The following is a 13,090-nucleotide window of genomic DNA, read 5'->3' on the forward strand; positions in this document are numbered from 1 at the left end:
TAATAGCCAATGCAGTCCAAATACGGCAAGGCTACTCCCATAGACTCCTAGAAAGAACAAAGCGTTCTTTAAACAAACCAAGCCTCCAGCAGCCCGGGAATTCCCCCTGCTTTTGTTTTGATTTGCACAAGAACTCCTGGAGTCCAGAAAGAACTGTTAGTTCTTAGTGATGTCTTATGTCCAACCTTACGTCAAACCCGGCACCTTTCAGTTATAAATATACCAACGTTGCCTTAAGCAAACACACTGTGGTTTGAAGCAGAGCGGCTATCTACTTGCCCGAAGACCAGCTGATGCGAGAGCCGAAGGAAGCCGACCCTCCCATTCGGCGCACTGAGAGAGACGCTGTCTTTTCTCCTGCCGAGAAATTCCAGCTCCGGTGTTTCCAGTCACCCGTGCGGGTTTCTGGGAGATCGAGTCCTGAGAGGGAGATACAAGACCTCCTTCATTCTAGAACCAAGGTACGGAGCTGATTAAACCCTTAAGAGAATTCTTGATTCAGATTCTTGGCAAAAAAACAACTTAACTTTAACTGCAACTTACTTACTCCTTCCCACGTATTAGGCTTAGGTCAGGTACACCGGGGTAGGCGTATCTTAGAAGCACCAGTTGAGTACGTTAGTCAATGTTTTTATGTATGTATATATTTTATCCGTTTTAAAGTATCATATGGCTAAGAAACCATATCAATGCTGTTACAGTATTATTTCATAATACTCCTTGTACTGTACACACTTTACTTCATGATAAGTATTGCAATTGTGGCAACTCATTTCTCTTGCATGAGAAAGAACACTTCTCAATAAATAACAACTTTTATTGAAAACGCCCGTCTCTCTATTTCTCTGCACTCTGGTGAAATTAAGCATGCACGATTGACTGAGTGAAATAGCTGTCTATTGTTTTCACACGACTCTAGAGATATACTCTTTATTCTGAGGGAGCAAAGTTGTCATGTTTATGCGGTTGTCAGAAACTAATCCCTTCTTGTCTAAATCAGGAGAGTTAACTCTTTCCTGAACATTCGAGAAAGTTTCTAGTGACCTCTGAGCTAGCTGGCAAACCTAATTAAGTCTAACATAGTCAGTAGAGACCTAGATGACCTCAGTCCTACGTCTAAACTGCTGTTTATATTATTCCAATTCGCAGAGCCTATTGGGAATATAGGAACTACACTACAATCTCCTCCACATTTGTCCCATAATCCTACATCCCCAATTTTCTCCATAGTTCCCCAACAGAATAGAGCCAGGGATCTTACTAACCCTGGGCAATACCATAAGATTCCTAAGTCCGACTCGATAGGGGGCAAGATCCTTGTTCGTCCATAAATGGTACCAAAACAGCAACTGCTTTTACTTCATCTTGGGAGCAATTTTCCATGAGCCAGATGAAGAAAGACAGGAGTCAGTGGAGAGCTAGCCGGGAAGTTAAAAAGAGATCTTATGAAATGATGTTCATTCACAGAGACAGTCGGTGTTCCCACTTCCCCACATTTCTGCTCCATAAATCGCTGAACCTAAAGCTTTTGTGCTATAGATTTCTAGTGCTGGGCCACTTTTCTTGACATGGTTTTTCTATGGATCTTATTTATATGGGCAATGTTCTGAATTAGAGAGAGATGTGCTTTCTCTATATGAGGGATCCAGCACAAATTTGTGGTTACCTAAATTCCCAAATTATCAAAGATAGAAACTAATTCAATGGGACTGTCTCTAACAGACATACATCTCTTAGGGGACTTCAAAATACCATTAGAAAATAGCATATAATTTCTTTTTAAATCATTTAGCTCCAGGCGACACTCATCACAAAAATATTTAAAATCATTCAAGAGCGCTTGTGGAGACTTTGATATGAATACTCTATCACCAGCAAAGAGGAGGGCAGAAGCCCTTCTCCCTACCACTTTTGGGGCATCACAACCATCTCTGGTGAGGTACCCTACCACCCCAATAATGAATAGTGAAAATAGGGCAGGTACTGAAAGACACCCTTATCTGACTCCACATCTAATCATAAAGGGCTCTGTTAGCTGTCCCTCCTCTCTCCACCTAACTTGGGCCTTGTGCTTAGCCACAAACCCTGTGTCAAAGTCTTTCAACTCTTAAGTGGAACAGGAGGCCAGTAGTCATCACCTAAGAGTGCAGCTCTCACACCCCAACGCCAATAATTGCTGAATGCAGACAGAGGCTATTCTGAGAGGTTCAAATGGAGCTACAGCTCAACAACATAGAGGAGCAAGACTAATGGAGAAGCTCACAGTCTCTCAGCACACAAAATGTCAGCCCTGAGCAGCACCAGATATACAATTTGATGGCTTCCTATGAATTAAAAGCCTCACAAAATCCACAAAAAGGAATAAATACAGAAAACCTGAGAAGAAGAGGAACAAATGCTAGCAGCGGGATAGCAGTGCAAACAGCACTACATTCATTGCAAGGATCCTCAAGACTAATCCACTATTTCCCAAATAGTATTCTTAGGCTTATATTGGTAGCCTCCCCTAATAAAAAGCTTAACTCATACAGAATATGTAGGTTATGTGGTTTAACAACAAAACGGTTAAGAAAGACAAAACTTAAAGGTCCAAATCAATCTATAATCATAAGAAATACCTGTATGTAATGCCCCAGAATCTTAAAAACTCAAGCTGAGGAAAATAGCAATGCAATAGTGTTCTCTTTTTAAAGTGTTTTTATTGATTTTCAACATTCCTTTAACATATATTGAACAGCAAACAACTGGATGGACAATGCACTACATTTTAATATGTGATGGGAGCCTGAATATTTTGCATTCTGTAATCATTGTATGATTTTGCCTATTATCCATTATGCATGTGTTTTACTTGCCTTAATAGTTCATTTGTTCTTGGTGGTGTGGTATCAAGTGGGTATAGTAGAGCTCTAGGCAGTTCTTTCCATATCATTAAATCTTTTTGAAGTTTTTTATCTTTGCTTATCAATTTATTTAAAATTTCTGTCCACTCATTTATATCTTTAACCCACTCATCAACATCAGCAACTGTAGGACTTACCAGTGCGACTATTAGCAAATAAAAGTGTACATTTCATAATTTTCTGTTTTTAAGATAGATTGTGTATGGATGCCTTCCCAGCATGCATATCTGATCATCACTTTCTATCTATATTATGTTGCCAGTATGAGAAGATGGCCTGGTATATTCTGTCCACTAATTAAAGTGGGCACCCTGTACCAGTCCAAACGACCTTTATTGATGATTAGGTCAAAGGTAAGCTTTTTTGAAAGATATCCTAGTGGTAGCTATGGAGAGCAGCCTTCAGGGAAAGTCTTGAAGGAATGTAAAGCAGCTTGTTTTACCAGTTTATAACCTCCTGAATAACCAAATAAAAGAAGGCCCACACAAGAGAAATATAAAATATATGTATTTATTACTAAACACTCTACTCACCTCTTTATGAGATTAGAGCACAAATCACACAATATTAAATCACTAGAACAACAGTAAATAGCACAATACACAGTGGGCTCCAGGGGGGGACCAAACCATATACTAAGAAAGGGGTATAATAACCACGGCTTTACTAGACACAGTGCCTAGAGCATGTGGAATTGCTGGTACCCCCCTAAAAAAAACAAAGTAGTGACACAAGGGATCCACAGAGGACGGGTGCAGTGTGAGAACACAGATGCGAGCTCCGTACAACTCTATGGGAAAGTCGCAGTTGGAAAATTAGAGATTAAGGACACTTTGGAGAGGACTTCAAGCAAACCCTTTGGAACATAGAAGGGTTTAAGGCCAGCACCCTTGTAAGTAAAGGGGCACCTGTGTTACCTATCCCAGGGTAGCCGGTGCATATGTGTCAAGTGAAGTTGGAAACCTTCGTCGTTTTCAATGGCGTGACTCAAAGAAGTGCTGCAGCCTAGAAGATGAAAAGTGTCCGGTGGAATCCAAGCCTGGATCTGAGGTGAGAAGAACCTGAAAGCAGAGGGGACACAGTCTGGGTCACTTCATGGTGACCAGGGGCTCGGTAGATGAATGCACACTGATGTTGGGTGCTTCAGGTGAGTTGATGGGGAGATTGACTCTGCAGCCAGGGGGACCAGGAGACGTTGACGACAACCAAAGTCCAGAGATGAGCTGTCTCATGAAGGATGTCAAATGTTGAGGGGTCAGTGTCTAGATTGAACACCAACAAGCCTTGGCAAAGGCAACCCAAGTGGGCAGCTAAGGAGATGCAAACCGGTCAGATGCGTTAAAAGTGCCTGCTTTGCAGGGGAGTGACTCCTTTACTCCAAGGGAGATTCTTCAGTCATCCAGCGTAGTGTAGATCTTCAAAGTACTTGGTTTCTGCTTCCAAAGTTTAGTCCAGGTAAAATCTAAAGTCCTGTAGTCAGGGTTCCTACTTTATACCCAAGGAAGGGGTGGGACAAACTCCAGGGACCCAACTATGGGAGGGTCAGGACAGAGGGGTGGTTACACCCATGTCCTCTGTCCAGTTTCATGCCTGAGCAACCAGTTCGAACTGGACTATGCAAAGGGAGACCAAATGTGCCGCCAGTGCAGACTATCAGGCACTCTCAGAGTGCCCCCACCCAGCCCCAATACACTAAATCCTGTCTAGGAGGTGGTCACACCTCCCTGTGGCAGGAAACATATTGTTCAGCCTCCCCTGTCGGAGTTCAGTGCAGCAGCAGGAGGGTAGATGCATATCAGTAGCAGGCAGCATCCATTTTGCGATGCCCAGGTCCAAAAAGCTGGCACCGGGTGTACCGGTGTGTCATATATGTCACTTAAGGAGGAGGGAATCCTACCTCCCCCAACAGATACTGGTGGAGAGGTCTGATTCCAGGGTGTTTGACACAAAACACATGTTTCCAAGCAGCTGTTTTAAAGTTAGCATTTACCGCGAGGTTATGATGTACTTAAATATATATGATTTTCTGCATCAGAAACAACCCCGCAAAATAGGTTCTGAAGGCTGCAGAGGGGCTCTGCTCATGCAAGGGCACCTACTCACATAAAACCCAGCACTCTGCCTTCAAGATTGATAAGGTCTGCCATGGGGGTAACTGATAGGTTTATAGGTGCAGTGATTTAGGATAGATATAATGAACCTATATTTAAGTAAGGGGTGCATGCACCACCTTACACAGGCTGCAGTGGCAGACCTGTTGTGTCAGTTTGAATGGTCTCTCAGGGGTGGCATATTACATGCTGCAGCCCCTGAGAGGCCTCTGGGGTACCTATGCCCAGGGCACATAGTATACCATATACTAGGGACGCATAAGGGCACCCCAGAATCCAATCTCTAGTGTACCTAAAGTACATGCAATCAATTTAGAGGAGAAAGCAGCTCGAATGGGGTCCTGGATAGCAGGATCTCAGTCAGTCTAAGTCGAAAACAGTGAAACGTCTGGAAAAAGTGGGGGTAACTCTAAGAAGCAGATCCTACTCCCCTACTGCCAGTACCCAACTATTTTCTCCTAGTCCCTCAATGTTGGAATGTGGTTTATTAGTAGGTGTAACAAGGTGCATACCACTAGTAATAAGGCCACAATCACAATATAAGGCCCAGTCATTGTCTCAATAAATGATTACCTTGCTCAACTCTGGGTAGCTGGCTGTGAGCAGGCAGGTTAGCTTAGGAGACAGGTGTGTAAAGCATTCAAAAACACTGATGCATTAAATAAGTAGGACACAATATGCAATAAAAAATCAACACAAATTTAAAAAAGAGGTTATATTTGTTATGAACAAATAGATACTGAAATGACAAAAATCAAATGTTGGGAACCTGAGAATGTGTTTTTAAGGATTAACAGCAAGATTCATCAAAGGAAAATCGGCTCACAAAGGGCCAGATTCTGAGAATCTGGCCCTTTGCGAGGGCTATTTTTGCATTTGGGATTCATCATCCCAAATGCAAAAATCGCATTTGTAGAAATCGCAAATTTGCGAATAATTGCATTTAAGGAATCTCAATGAGAGATTCCTTAAATGCAATTCATGAACCATTTAAAAATTGCGATTTCACAATCTGGGGCCGCTATTTACCGCGAAGTCTGACTTCGTGGTAAATAGCGAAAACTTAGAAAAATGCACTTTTGTGCATTTTTCTAAGTTGTATGTTACACACACACATGTCCTTTGGACATGTGTGTGCGCAACACCAGTGTACAAGAGCATTTCAGGGGTGCTACAGGGTGTCCTTTGGACCCCCTGGTACCCTTGAAATCGCTTCCTTATTTGCGATTCGCTAATTGCGAATCGCAAATAAGGAATGACTCCCCATTCATTCCTATGGGCCTTTAGGCCCGTAGGAATGAATGGGAATGCCATTCCTTATTTGCGATTAGCAATTCGCGAATCGCAAATAAGGAGGCAGTAGAAATCGCTATAATTATTGCGATTTCTACATGAATCCCATTTTGCAAGTCTTTAATAGCGATTCCTTAATTATCGCTATTAAGGACTCGCAAAACGGGACTTTGATGAATCTGGGGGTAAGAGTTAAAATAGCACTTAAAAGCAAATAGCGCTCAAAGGGTTAAAAAATAGTTGCTCTTTACACATACTTCCAGAAGTGTTCATTGATGCAGGAAAGTGATCCACAGCACCAGCCAATGGTTCATATGCTCTGGTTTGCCTCTTGGGATCTGGAACTACAACTCCTATAAAGCGCCTGGTCAATCTTTGAAGCTTTTTCCATGTTACACCAAACTTTTACAAACTTCTGGAACTTCTTCCTGAAATTCTTCTTGAGAGATCAGAGTGTCCAAACACCAGTCCAAGTGTCTAGAAGCTCTGAAATGGTCCTTAGGATAATTCCCACAATGCATTTGGCCACATCCATAAAAGTCCACTTGACACACTCCAGGATGGGGACTTCTTGGTGGAGATGGTGCGGGTAGGCTCTGTTGACCTGTAGTTTTCAGGAAGTTCACTCCTTAATCCTTGTGAAGCCAGGCAAAATCCCTAGAGCTGTAGTACCAGATTGTGCTGCATGTGCAGTCCTTCAGGTGCAGATCAAGGTTCCAGCAGGGCAGTCTTTCTTCTCCTTACTGTTTCAGTAGCAGATCTGAATTGGTTGGCAACTCTCCCATAGGTATTCAGTGTTCCTGGGTGTCAAGCAGGGAAGCATCCCCTGACCAATGGGATGCAGGGTGCCACCCATGTGTATGATCACTTCCTCTAAAGTGTGGAATATTCTTGTATCAGAAAGCACTCTTCTGCCAAAACTCAAAATGGAGAACATCTCTCCTGGAGAGTTAGATGTGGCTTAGCCAAACCACTGGCGTGGCTACTTTTCCCTAAAACACTCCCTTCACTAATCTAATTCCAGGGGCTACTGTGTGGCTGGGGTGTAGGATGTGGAGGTGGAACTGTGTTTTGTCCAATCAGTCATTCCCTCTTTGAAGACTAGTTTGGCCCCTCCAGCCACACCCTTCCTTCAGCTTCTGCAGTTTCTTTCCTCCTCCCACAGGAAATTCTTTGTCTCTCTAGCAGGCCAATTCACACTTCATTAAGACAGCTTGGCTCAGCATGCCAGCGATTGGCCATTCAGAGAAGGGTTTCTTCAAGGCTGTATTTTGGCTAACAGAAAATAAACTTGTATAACTTATTTTCTGTAGTAGTTATAACAAACTTCTTTTACACCATCACCATCAAGATTTTGAGATACTTGATAATGTTTCTATCAGTCTCTTCAAGTACATTGATGAAATCATCAAATGTCTCTAGCCAAGCAGTCCATCTATCACCAATATTTTTTTTTTTTGGTGGTATCGAATGGTGGTGGTTTCAGGAAAGTGGCAGGATTGTAGCTGTTTCTAGGAGTGTCTGACATTAAGTATGGAATCTCTCCATCTCTCTTTCCTGTTCATCTTGAATCTGTTCAAATGAAGCATCTCTAAGGCATTGAGATGTGCTGGCCTCTGGATCATCCTGGATGACTTTTGGAAAAATGGCCTCAATCTTCACCTCCATTTTCTTAGCCTTCCACAGTTCTGAAGATAACTTTGGTCACTTTTGGAAAAACAGGGGACCCCTATTAAAGAATGCGTTCGCTCGATAACTTTGGTCACAACACCTACTTGGCAAGTACAACCCCTGTGCTATGCCTGGGCCGTGGTGCCTGGTACTGAGGCCATACAGGCTCACTTTATTCACGTTATGGTGAGTAAATAACTGTTTTATTCTTAGGCATCTACATGCATACTCTTTGTCTTCACCACTTTCTAATTGTAACATTATCTTGCAGTTTGTGATTATCAATAACAGATCTTTGATAACCCTATTGCTTCTGCCTTTAGCATTCATGCTCCGGATTACATATGACTGTATACTGTGTAGCAGCACAGTACCTTTATGTATGATATGACCAGCAGATTCTAGGTCATTGATACGAATAGTTGTTTACAATGCTTTCATAATTTTTATCTTCTTTAAGGCAACTGGAATTGCACTTTGACTCCACATGCATTAAGCGTTGGTTCCTCACTTCGAATGCAATTCACATGGCACGCATGAGCAATTTGCTTGGGCCATGGCAAACTCTTTGGAAGGGCGGAAGAAAAGGTTTGGGTCCTATCTCTGAACTGGCTTGGACCACTGCAATATACTAAACAGAACAAATAGCCAGACAGATTTACTTTTGACACTTTGAATCACACCCAGCCTATCCGTTCTGGGGGATCAACTATTTTATTTTAGTATTTTTATCTATTTTCAACAAAAAAAATGCATTTGATATATATATATATATCATCAAAAAGAAACAGTCATCAAACAATAAAGAGTACATACATACAAAAATGTGCAATGAATATATAAGTGTTCAAAAATATACACAATCAATACAGTGAATTTAGAAAAAACACCAACGACAATTTAGTCAGATGACTAACAATTATTTCACGCTAGGAACCAGTCCTTTGTATTAAGTGCAAGAAACCAGACAGACAACACAGTTCATAGCCCCAGGAGGGCGATCCCCAAGCAGGGATCCACCCACTAGGCACCACGGAGGGGGGAGAAGTCCCTTGGGCAAGGGCCTTTGCTCCCCCATGACCATTTTGGCATAATGAGTCTTTCTGCCCCCCCTGGGGGGTAGAAGGTGGTATTAGCCCCCAATCTGCTCCCCCGGGGGATAGAAAGCCCACTAGACACCAGGGATTTTTTATAGGTATATTTATTAGGGGTGGGGCTGCCCGAAACGGGCACACTAATACCCACACCCCCCACCACCATTACATCCTTTCTGCCCCCCCCTGGGGGGCAGATGGGGCAGTAGCACCCGATCTGCCCCAAGGGGGGCATAAAGCCCACTAAACTCCAGGGATTTTGTTTTTTCACCATTTACTTTAGGGTGGGGGCTGCCTGAAACGGCACCACCCCGCCACCATTACAGCCTTTCTGCCCCCCCTTGCAGTAGCCCCCAATCTGCCCCCCGGGATGGTAAAAAGCCTACTAGAAACCTGGGTTATTTCGGGGCAATTCTGAATAAGGGTGAGGGATGCCCAAAATGGGCATGCCCCACACCCTTCCCCGCACAAAAATTACAGCCTTCCTGCCCACCAGGGGGGAGGGCAGATGGGGCAGGAGCCCCCAATCTGCCCTTGAGGTGGGCAAGAAGACCACTAGACGGCAGAGATTTTTTGGTGCAGATTTTAATTAGGGTGGGGCACTGGCATGCCTGTTTTTGGCAACCCCACCCTAATTAAAGTTTGATCAAAAAATCCATGGCATCTAGTAGGCTATCTGCTCCCCAGGGGGGCAGATGGGGGCATTAGCCCCAAATCTGCACAGTAGTCGCCTGGGATTTTTTTTAAGTAAATCTGAATTAGGGTGGGGGCTGCCCAAAACAGACATTCTCATGCCCCCACCCTGTCCCTGCAAAAATTACAGCATTTCTGCCCCTCGGGGGGCAAAAAGCCCAGTAGACGCCAGGGATTTTTTGGGCAAATTTTAATTAGGGTGGGGCATTGGCATGGCCATTTTGGGCAGCCCCACCCTAATAAAAATTTGCCCAAAAAAATCCCTGCTGTCTAGTGGACTTTCAGGCCCCCTGGGGGGCAGATGGGGGCATTAGCCCCCAATATGCCCCACCGGGGGGGGGGGAACCCTCTAGACTCCAGGGGTTTTTGGGGCACATTTTTATTAGGGTGGGGCATTGGCATGCCCGTTTTTGGCAACCCCCACTATAAGAAAAATTTGCTAAAAAAAAACCTTGGTCTCTAGTAGGCTTTCTGCCCTCCCTGGGGGGCAGATGGGGGTGTTAGCCCCAATCTGCATCCCTTGGGGGGCAAAAAGCCCACTAGTTGCCAGGGATTTTTTGGGGGCAAATTTGAATTAGGGTGGGGGCTGCCAAACCAGGCTTGTCCATGCCCCCACCCCCTCCCCCACATAAATTGCAGCCTTCCTGCCCCCCCAGGGTATGGGCATTGGCATGCCCATTTTGGGCAGCCCCACCCTAATTAAAATTTGCCCAAAAAACTCCCTTCTGTCTAGTGGACTTTCGAACTCCCTGGGGGGCAGATGGGGCAGTAGCCCCATCTGCCCTCCGGGGGGGCAAAAAGCCCACTAGACCCCAGGGGATTTCTTGGGGCACATTTGTATTAGGGTGGCGGCATTGGCATGCCTATTTTGGGCAACCCCCACCCTAATTAAAATTTGCTCAATAAAATCCTTGGCGTCTAGTAAGCCTATCTGCCACCCCTGGGGGCAGATGGGGGCATTAGCCCCCAATCTGCTTCCCCGGAGGGGAAAAATGCCCATTGGATGGCAGGAATTTTTTGGGCACATTTTAATTAGGGAGGGGGCATTGGAATGCCCGTTTTGGGCAGCCCCCTCCCTAATTAAAATTTTCCCAAAAAACTCCCTGGCTTCTAGTGGACTTCCAGCCCCCCTGGGGGGCATATGGGGGCATTAACCCCCAATCTGCCTCACCGGGGGGGGGGGGCGGAAAGCCCTGTATATGCCAGGTTTTTTGCGGGGGCTGATTTGAATTAGAGTGGGGCGGCCCAAAACAGGCATGCCCATGTCCCTACCCCCTCCCCCACAAGAATTACAGCCTTTCTGCCCCCCCAGGGGTTGCAAAAAGCCCACTAGATGCTAGGGATTTGTTGGGGCAAATTTTTATTAGGGTGGGGGCATTGGCATGCCCGTTTTTGGCAACCTCAACCTAATTAAAATGTGCTAAAAAAAAATCCCTGGTGTCTAGTAGGCTTTCTGCCGCCCGGGGGGCAGATAGGGGCATTAGCCCCAATCTGCACCCCGGGGGGGCAAAAAGCCCATTAGTCGCCAGGGATGTTTTTGGGGCAAATTTGAATTATGGTGGGGGCTGCCCAAAACAGGCATGCCCATGCCCCCACCCCTCTGCCCCACAAACATTGCAGCCTTCCTGTCCCCCCTGGGGAGCAAATGAATCAGTATCCCCCAATCTGCCCCCCAGGAGGGCAAAAAGCCCAGTAGACGCCTGGGAATTTTTGGGGAAAATCTGTATTAGGGTGGGGGTATTGGCATGCCTGTTTTTGGCAACCCCCACCCTAATTAAAATTTGCCCAAAAAACTCCCTGGCGTCTAGTGAACTTTCAGCCCCCCTGGGGGGGAAGATGGGGGCATTAGCCCTCAATGTGCCCCGCCGGGGGGGGGCAAAAAGGTCACTAGACGCCATGGTTTTTTTGGGCCAAATTTGAATTAAAGTGGGATGGCCCAAAACATGCATGCCCATGCCCCCAACCTCTCCCACACAAAAATTACAGCCTTCCTACCGCCCTGTGGGGCAGATGGGTCAGTAGTCCCAATCTGCCCCCCCCCCCGGGTTGCTAACGGCCCACTAGATGCCAGGGATTTTTTGGGGCAAAGTTTAATTAGGGTGTGGGCTGCCCAAAACTGGCATGCCAATGCTCCCACCCCCACCTGTAACAACTACAGCCTTTATACCCCCCTGGGGGGAAGATGGGGGCAGTTGCTCCCAATCTGTCCCCCCCCCGGAGGACAAAAAGCCCACTGGACGCCAATGATTACGCTGTCTTTTCTATTTGGGGGGGTGTGGGCTGCCCAGAATGGGCATACCAATGCCCCCACCCCCCAAACAAATAGCTATACTGTTTCTGACCCCCTTGGGGGCATATCAGGGCAACCCCACCCCAATATCCACCCCAGGGTGGCAGAAAGCAAAATAGGGACTGATTTGTTTTTAGCAATATGCCAACCTGTCGATTTTGGGCCCTAGCGCAGCTGGCACATAGGGAAACCTTGCAAACCCATACATTTTTGAAAACTAGACACTCAGAGGAATCCAGGATGGAGTGACTTGACTGGCTCTCAGCAGGTTCTTTTACCCAGAATCCCTTTCAAACATAAACATTTGTAAAAAAAAACACATTTTCCTCACATGTCTGTCTTGGAAAGTTCTAGAATCTTGGGCCTCCCACACAAGTGAGGCACCTTTTTTATTGGGAGACTTGGGAGAATGCTGGGTAGTAGGAAATTTGTGTGAGCCCGGTGATGCCACACTTTCCCACACGAAAATGTCTGAAAAAAGTGATTTCTTCAGCTAAAATTAAGGTTTGCAGCGGATTCTGGGTAAGGAAACGTTGGGGGATCCACGCAAGCCATACCTCCCTGGAAGCCCCCGGGTGTCTACTTTTCAGAAATGTGTGGGTTTGGTAGGTTTCCTTAGGTGCTGGCACAGCTAGGGTTCACAAACTACAGCTAGGCATTTAGCCAAAAAAGGGTAATTTTTCACTGCAAAATTGAGGTATGACCACATTGTGTTTTGCACCATTTCCTGTCACAGGCACTAGGCCTACCCACACAAGTGAGGTACCATTTGTCTTGGAAGACTTTGGGGGACACGGCGTGGGTGGAAATTTGTGGTTCCACGCAGATTCCACAACTTTCCACCACAGATATGTGGGGAAAATGTATTTTTTTTTGGCAAAAATGTATTTTTTGGGCAATTTATTAGGTTTGCGAGGGATTCTGGGTAAGAGAACCTGGTGGGAGGCAGTCAAGTCACCCCATCATAGATTCCCCTGGGTGTCTAGTTTTCACAAATGTATAGGTTTGCTATGTTTCCCTAGGTGCCAGAAAAAC

Source organism: Lissotriton helveticus, chromosome 4_1 (genome assembly GCF_964261635.1).
Source record: "Lissotriton helveticus chromosome 4_1, aLisHel1.1, whole genome shotgun sequence".
NCBI lineage: Eukaryota > Metazoa > Chordata > Amphibia > Caudata > Salamandridae > Lissotriton > Lissotriton helveticus.